An 8,484-nucleotide genomic window follows, 5' to 3' on the forward strand; every position below is an offset into this window, starting at 1 on the left:
TGAATTATAGGCCATATTGTAAATCTACTCTAGGAATAATATATCATAAGAAAAATGCATCCAATTAAGGAGCAAGAGTGGAATTAGGGAGATTGCCTATAGAATGTTTTACAACAAATGGAAGTTTTTAACGACCTTGACTGGCTATACAACCCTTGCACGGTCGGTATTAATATATATATAGAATGTTTTATTAAATCACAAACCCTTTTATATTTAGCTAGACTATATAATAATAATTTTAATAATATATTATAATCCATTGATAAAGGAAGCTTTTTCTCTAGCACAGTCTCTAGATTTGACAGGAACTTACTCATGACACTCATGGTATTATATATACATATGCAAAACAATATTGTTTAAAAAGAGACTAATGTTAACCATTCTTTCTACTTGTTAGGACATAAAATGTAAATAAAATAAAAACGATATAAAGTTAAAAATGAAAAATAGATATGAAGATTTAATTCAAACTAAATTTCAAAATATTGATGATACTTGAAAGTAGATTTTTTCGGGTCCTACCAAAAATCGCCCGGGAGCGCCCGGGGGAAGAAAAAGCGTCCTGAGGGGAAGAAAAAGCGCACGGGGAATATAACATCGCGCCGGGGGAAAAGAAAAGGCGCCCGGGAAAAATATAAAAAATATTTTATTGCCATGAGAAAATTTTGTGTCGATGAAATCAGTTATTAACATTCTTTTTTAAATTTTCGACAAGAATTTTGCAAATTCAGATAATAGACATTTGTAATAAAGACCAAAAACAAGTATGAATGTTTCAATTTTATATATAACAATAATATATGAATACTGTTTCGAGACACAGACAATACTGGATCACAGTTTATGCGGAAGATTTATAAAATGTAAGACATAAAAAAATATCAATTTAAACAAAATTAAAAGAGTTACACATAATAAATCAGCAAATAAAGCAGTACTATATAGAATAGAATAGAATAGAATATCTTTTATTTCCATAAGAGGTACCATCAAGGGGCATAGTGCATATACATTCATGACAATATATAGTTACAAACAATTACAAATACAATAAAGCAAAACAACAAAACAGTATGCTTTAAAAAGTTAGACATTTTAAATATTACTTACAGTATCCCAGTGTTATATTATACATGTTTACTCAAGGCAGGTGTTTTGATAAGAAATAGCCAAGTTGTTTTAAAATATTAATAGACTCACAGTTTAAAAGCCAAATAAATTTATTGACCATATCCAAGGAGTAAAAATGTTTACATTCTTTAAATATCAGATCAAATAACATATCTCTATCCTTAGAGTATACAGGGCATTCTATAAGAAAATGAAGTTCATCTTCCACTTTATTTAAATCGCATTTATCACAAATTCTTTGATGAACTTCTAATTTGGAATATCTCCCAGTTTCAATTTTAAGTCTATGAGATGAAATCCTGAATTTTGTGATAGCTTTTCTCAAATCAAAATTTTTCAAGATATTTAAATAATTTTCTTTACAAAATGATGTTTTAAACTGACAATATGTTCTTAGTTTTCCTTGGCTATTTTGGCTATAAGCATTTTCCCAAGATTTAACATAGGATACTTTTAAACAATTAAGTAAACATTTTCTGAATTTGTATTTACTAAAATAAATGAAGTTACTAGGCAGGTCAATAATTTTACATAAGTGTCTGACACTGCTATACCAACTATTGTGATTTTTATCATCTAAATCTTTAGAGGTTTGTAAGGCTTTATATAAAAAAGAGTCCTCAGGCATATTTTCAATTCTAAAATAATAATTCAGTAAATTTTTCACAATACTAATATAAATAGGAAATCTACCTAGTTCAGAGAGTACAGCAAAATTGCTGCTCTTTCTGTTTACACCCAAAATAAATTTTGTTATTTTCATGTGTAATTTATCTGGTTCAAGATCTGAATACATTTTATCTAAGACTATATCATTTCTAAATTTACTACTCTTTGGGTTAAATGTACCCCAAATTTCAGAGGAATATAAAGAAATAGGTTTGATCATGTGATCAAATAGATGTAGACTGGTAGTAATTTTTGGATGTGAACGAATAACATCTTTGCATAATTTATAATAGCCTTTTAGACTCTTTTTGTACAATTCCTGTCTTGCATGAGAGAAGACTCCTGAAGCCGAAAATATAAGGCCTAAATACTTGTAGTGCTGTACACATTCCAGTTCAACTTGCTGAAGAGTAAATTTTTCATTGATAAGTCTACCTTGCTTATTAAATACTAAAATTTTTGTTTTATTGGTGTTTATGTTTAAGCACCAGTCAGAGCAAAACTTATCAACATTTTTTAACTTAGATTGAAGACCATATGATGTGGTAGAGAGCAAAACAATATCATCAGCATACATTAAACAATTAATATTAGTATCACCCAAAATCAGATCATCATCAACATTATCAATATATGATGGAAAGTCATTTATAAAAATTTTGAAAAGATTAGGGCTTAGGTTATCACCTTGTCGAACCCCTAATTTAACTCTAAAAGAGTCAGTTAAAATTTTCCCAGATTTGACACAAGTTGAGCTAACATTGTACATGTTCTTTATAATGTTGTAAAAATTTCCTCCTAATCCCATCTGTAATAGTTTATATTTAATACCACTATGTATGACTGAATCAAACGCCTTTTTAAAATCTATAAAACAGGCATACAATTTTTTACCTGTGGAAAGTACCGAGTCAATTAGATTTTTAAGCAAAAACATATGATCAGATGTTCTGGACTTTTTAACAAAGCCAATTTGAAACTCAGTAATTAGACTGTTTTGTAATAAATATTTGTCAAGTCTATCATTTAAGATTGTATTAAAAAGTTTACCAATTGCACATGTAATTGAGATGCCTCTGTAGTTTGAGGGATCAGTTGGGTCGTATGTACCGTAGTTAAACAAGGGGACAAAGAACAGGAGTTTGGTTTAAATTTAAAACTTAGCCTTAAAACCCTGATAAGCAAATCCATTGAAACAGTTTAAGTTTTAATATGCTCATGAAGTGTATATATAAAAAGATATAATAAATCTGTATCCGTATATGCAAAAAAAAGTGTTCACCATGCATGCAGTTGCGAAAATATAACACCTCAGGCACTGATTATTTTTAAATAACAAAATATACGTTTTAATCGAGGACAATATCGTTCATGATTCTTCTGAATTGGTCCCAGTTTTGAACTTTAGGTGTTCTTTGAAATTTATAATTAATAAAATGCAACCAGCTGGAAGCCAAAGAATTCAAAGTGGGGGGGGGGGGGGGGGGGGGGGGTATTTGCTACGTATCGGGATTCATTTTTAGCTCACCTGGCCCAAAGAGCCAAGTAAGCTTTTCTCATCACTTGGCGTCCGTCGTCGTCCGTCGTCCGTCTTCGTTAACTTTTACAAAAATCTTCTCCTCTGAAACTACTGGTCCAAATATAACCAAACTTGGCCACAATCATCATTGGGGTATCTAGTTTTAAAAATGTGTCCGGTGACCCGGCCAACCAACCAAGATGGCCGACATGGCTAAAAATAGAACATAGGGGTAAAATGCAGTTTTTGGCTTATAACTCAAAAACAAAAGCATTTAGAGCAAATCTGACAGGAGTTAGTTAAATTGTTTATCAGGTGAAGATCTATCTGTCCTGAAATTTTTAGATGAAGCGGACAACCCATTATTGGGTTGCTGCCCCCTGAATTGGTAATTTTAAGGAAATTTTGCTTTTTGGGGTTATTATCTTGAATACTCAGGATTATTATAGAAAGAGAAAAACTGTAAACAGCAATAATGTTCAGCAAAGTAAGATAAACAAATAAGTTAACAAGACCGGAATGGTCAGTTGACCCCTGTAGGAGGAATTGCCCTTAATAGTCAATTTTTAATCATTTTTCGTAAATCTTAGTAATCTTTTCCTCTTAAACAACTTGGCCAAATTAAACCAAACTTAATCATAATCATCATTGGGCTATCTAGTTTAAAAAAAGTGTGTCCAGTGACTCAGCCTACCAACTAAGATGGCCCGCCATGACTAAAAATAGAACATAGGGGTAAAATGCATTTTTTGGCTTATAACTCAAAAACCAAAGCATTTAGAGCAAATCTGACTGATAGCGAAATTGTTAATCAGGGCAACATCTATTTGCCCTTGAATTTTCAGATGAATTGGATAATCAGTTGTTAGGTTCCTGCTCCTGAATTGGTAATTTTAAGGAAATTTTTATTTTCTTTTGTAATTATCTATTATAGATAGAGATAAACTATAAACAGCAATAATGTACAGCAAAGTAAGACCTAAAAATAATTCAACATGGCCAAAATGTTAATTGACCCCGTAAGGAGTAATTGCTCTTAAGTCAATTTTTAACAATTTTTATATACTTTGTAAATTTTCACTTACATTTTCCACTGAAACTACTGGGCCTAGTTCATTATAGATAGAGATAATTGTTAACAGCAAGAATGTTTTAGTAATTAAGTAAGATCTACAAACAAATCACCATCACCAAAACACAATTTTGTCATGAATCCATCTGTGTCCTTTGTTTGATATTCACATATACCAAGATGAGCGAGAGAGGCTCTTTAGAGCCTTTAGATTATTATAGATAGAGAAAAACTGTAAACAGCAATATTTTTAAGCCAAGTAAGATTAAGAAATAAGTTAACATGACCGGAATAGTCAGTTGACCCAGTTAATGCCCTTTCTAGTCAATTTTTAACCATTTTTCAAAATTTTTAGTATTCTTTTAAAAAAAATCTTCTACTCGTATATTACTGGGCCAAATTTAACCAACTTTGGCCACAATCATCATTGGAGTACCAGGTTTAAAAATGTGTGGCGTGACCTGGCCAACCAACCAAGATGGCCGACATGGCTAAAAATAGTACATAGGGGTGACATGTAGATTTTGGCTTAGAATCGAATTCATAACAGTGTGGCTGTGGACATTGTTTGGCGCACTTTAATATCCCATTGAATGGGAAAGATTAGGTGAACGTTCGTCTATAACGCCCATTGCTCACGACGTCCTTAATATAGACATTTAAACCGTGGGATCACCAAAGGTTCTCAACGCCTATATAAATAATTCGAAATACTAATCAGGAATTTGTGTTTTGATATATATTGATTAACTAAACGTCCTTTACTTGTTTTTTTGTTATGTTTCGACAATCAATTTTCATAATATGATATTGCAAAGTCATGTTCTTTCAGAAAAAAGAATGACTTACTGGCTTTAAAAGTTGTAATGCATGTATTGATTGATTATCTTTTTCGGATGTCAACGCGATTTAACAATTGCGATTGTCGAGTTATGTAATCTTTTAACTTTTATCTAGTCTAATTTTATTTTAGAACAAATGAACGGAAGCGTATTAGGGACATAGAAAAAATAAAATTGGCAGTGAACTTTTTTTTCAAAGTTGAAATTTTGACATTTCAAATCTCGAAATTTCGACTTTAGCTCGAAATTTTAACTTTTTTTTTCTTGAAATTTTGACATTCTAAAATCTTGAAATTTCGACTTTTTTGAAACTCGAAATTTTGACTTTATCTAAACTCGAAATTTCGACTTTTTCTAAACTTAAAATTTCGATCTATTTTAAACTCAAAATTTCGACTTCTTTTAAACTCAAAATTTCGACCTTTTTTCAAACTGGAAATTTCGACTTTTTCTAAGTTCGAAATTTCGAATTCTTTTAAACTCAAAATTTCTACTTCTTTTAAACTCAAAATTTCACAGTCATTTATATCAGCAAGGCGGAGAGCCATATACATCATAAACTTCATAAGCATATTTTAATAAACTAAACCATTTTTAAAAAGAGGTTATTTTAGATTGAAAATCTTGTTCTTGCTGAAGAATAAATAAAAAATGTTTCACGTTCAAATACATAAGTCAGGACTTCTGATATGTGTATCAAGACAACCCCGCTATTCCGACACACCTATATTGCGACATACTTTTATTTTACAGTCTAATATATAAAGACAAGAGTTAATAGTTGTGTAATAAGAATGCAAACTTCCAAAACTAGAAAACTGAGCAGCTCAATGGTCGTCCTGAATATGTATGGCATTTTTGGCACCTTGATTTACCATTTTTTAAACAAGGCAAAGTCAGTGACTTGCTATTTGGGATACCAAACAGGCCTTTGAAACTGTGATGCTAAATGTCCTTAGATCTGACCATCTTATGACAGTGTCGTGGAAACTAAAACATGGAATAGGGGGGGGGGGGGATTATGTCAACATGCATGCTCTTTACGAATGATTTCTTCACAATATTAAATGCTAATCCATATCTTAATTTAAGAACAAAACCAATTTCTAAATATAAATTGCCAAAATGTGTGGATGACGCTGTAATAATTTGTGTCCATGTCTACTCCTTCTAAAATTGTAATAACTGTGTTTGAATACTAACATCAAAGTTTTAAAAGTACTCAGAAAGAGTCAAAATTTCGAGTTTAAAATAAGTTTAAATTTCGAGTTTTAAATAAGTCGAAATTTCGAGTTTTAAATTAGTCGAAATTTTGAGTTTAAAATGAGTTTAAATTTCGAGTTTTAAATGAGTCGAAATTTCGAGTTTAAAGCGGAAATTTCGACTTTTTTTTAAGTCGAAATTTCGAGTTTCAAAAAAGTCAAAAATTTCAAGATTTTAGAAAGTCAAAATTTCAAGTTTGAGTCAAAATTTCGGGATTTGAAAAGTCAAAATTTCAAGTTAAAGTCAAAATTTCGAGATTTGAGAAGTCAAAATTTCGACTTTGAAAAAAGAAGTTCACTGACAATTTTTTTTTTTATGTCCTTAATACGCTTCCGTACAAATGCATAATCCACTTTCAAAAGTTGTGCAAATACGAAACATAAAGACAAAATATACTTCTGCCCTATCTTTTTCGTACTTGAAAATTATTGGATAGTAAGAAAGCTATTTGGATTAAACCTTGTGAAATTTGCATGCATTTACGTTATTGTATTGGCAAAATGTATCATTTGGTGAATATAGGAAACTTAAACTGTTCTGCTATACTGCTACTATACTTGTGAAAACAGAAACGCATTCATCTTATTTATATGAAAATCGACCCAAATTACATAGAAATCGACGTCTTCGTGCGTTTTGTAATCGCAAATAAAATATGTTCCGGACCTTATGAGAATTTGGACCATACGCGCAAGACCATACCCGTCATACGCGTACGGTCGGACCATACGGGGACCTATAGCTTGCTAACGCATGTTGGTCCCTGGAAAGAATGTGTCTGATTGTCTATCACATTACATATTCTTATTTTAACATGCAGTTATATCTATGATAAGAATGAGAATTGAATTGTCATTGAGACAAAAACCCAACCAAAGAGCAAAAAAAAAAAGAAGAAAAAAGCCCAAGGCAACATGTGGATCTTTCGTATCAAGGGGAATTGGTATAAATATATTCCCAAGTCAGGAGCCTCTGGCCTTTGTTAGTCTTGTATGATTTAAAATTTTAGTTTCTTGTGTATAATTCGGAGTTTAGTATGACGTCCATTATCACTGTATTATTATGCATATTTTTAGGGGCCAGCTGAAGAACACCTACGAGTGCGGGAATTCTCGCTACATTGCCTTCGGCTGTTGTCTGCTCTATGGTCGGGTGGTTGTCGCTTTGACATATTAATCACCATTTCCGTTCTCAATTTGATTATTTCAGGTTTATAGTATTAGGCCATACTCAAGTTATAAAATAGATCTTGTCGTCAACTTTTGCAACCACCTTCTATCTTTCTATAATGCACCGTTCATCTTTTTTGGGCTTCGACTTTGCCATTGGACAGACAATTTTGTTTTCGACTATTTTAAAAAGATGCATTTGTTTACAAAATCATACAAGTAAGAAGTCTCTGGCCTTTGGTAGTGTTGTACAGCCCGTAACAGAGAAGTGATCGAATTGATGTTTCTTTACCGTCAAAATTAGCTACGTTATCGACAAACTTAACTGAGTAGTGACCGAACTATTGGTACTTTAACGTTAAAAAGATTGACAATGCTGACAAACTTTCATGTGTCGATAATCAAGTTTAATACCGATAATATTGAAAATAATTCTAATAATATGAAACAAAATATGTCCATGCACCATTTCGATTGGGCGAAAAGTAGTAATTTCTTCAAAGTCAGAACAGAAAAAAAAGATATATGGAAGGACGTCTTGATAGTATAATTTCCTTTACCTACAATTTTACCCAAAACTAAAAGAAATATACTGGTAAACAATTAAAAAAGTGTTTGATAGGAATGGAGTCCTTTATTTTTTCGAACTTCAATGTGTACCATATGTGTGATGGATTTGAATTCAATCAATAACTTTGAAATGTTTTCTTATATGAATACACAAAAGGGAGGACTGCATGTATAGGTTACACAAAGCTGGTTCTTATAAAACGTTTGTATCAGGGAAAACATTTCTCTTTGACTTTTAAAACA

Source organism: Mytilus trossulus, chromosome 2 (genome assembly GCF_036588685.1).
Source record: "Mytilus trossulus isolate FHL-02 chromosome 2, PNRI_Mtr1.1.1.hap1, whole genome shotgun sequence".
In the NCBI taxonomy this organism is placed as follows: Eukaryota; Metazoa; Mollusca; class Bivalvia; order Mytilida; family Mytilidae; genus Mytilus; species Mytilus trossulus.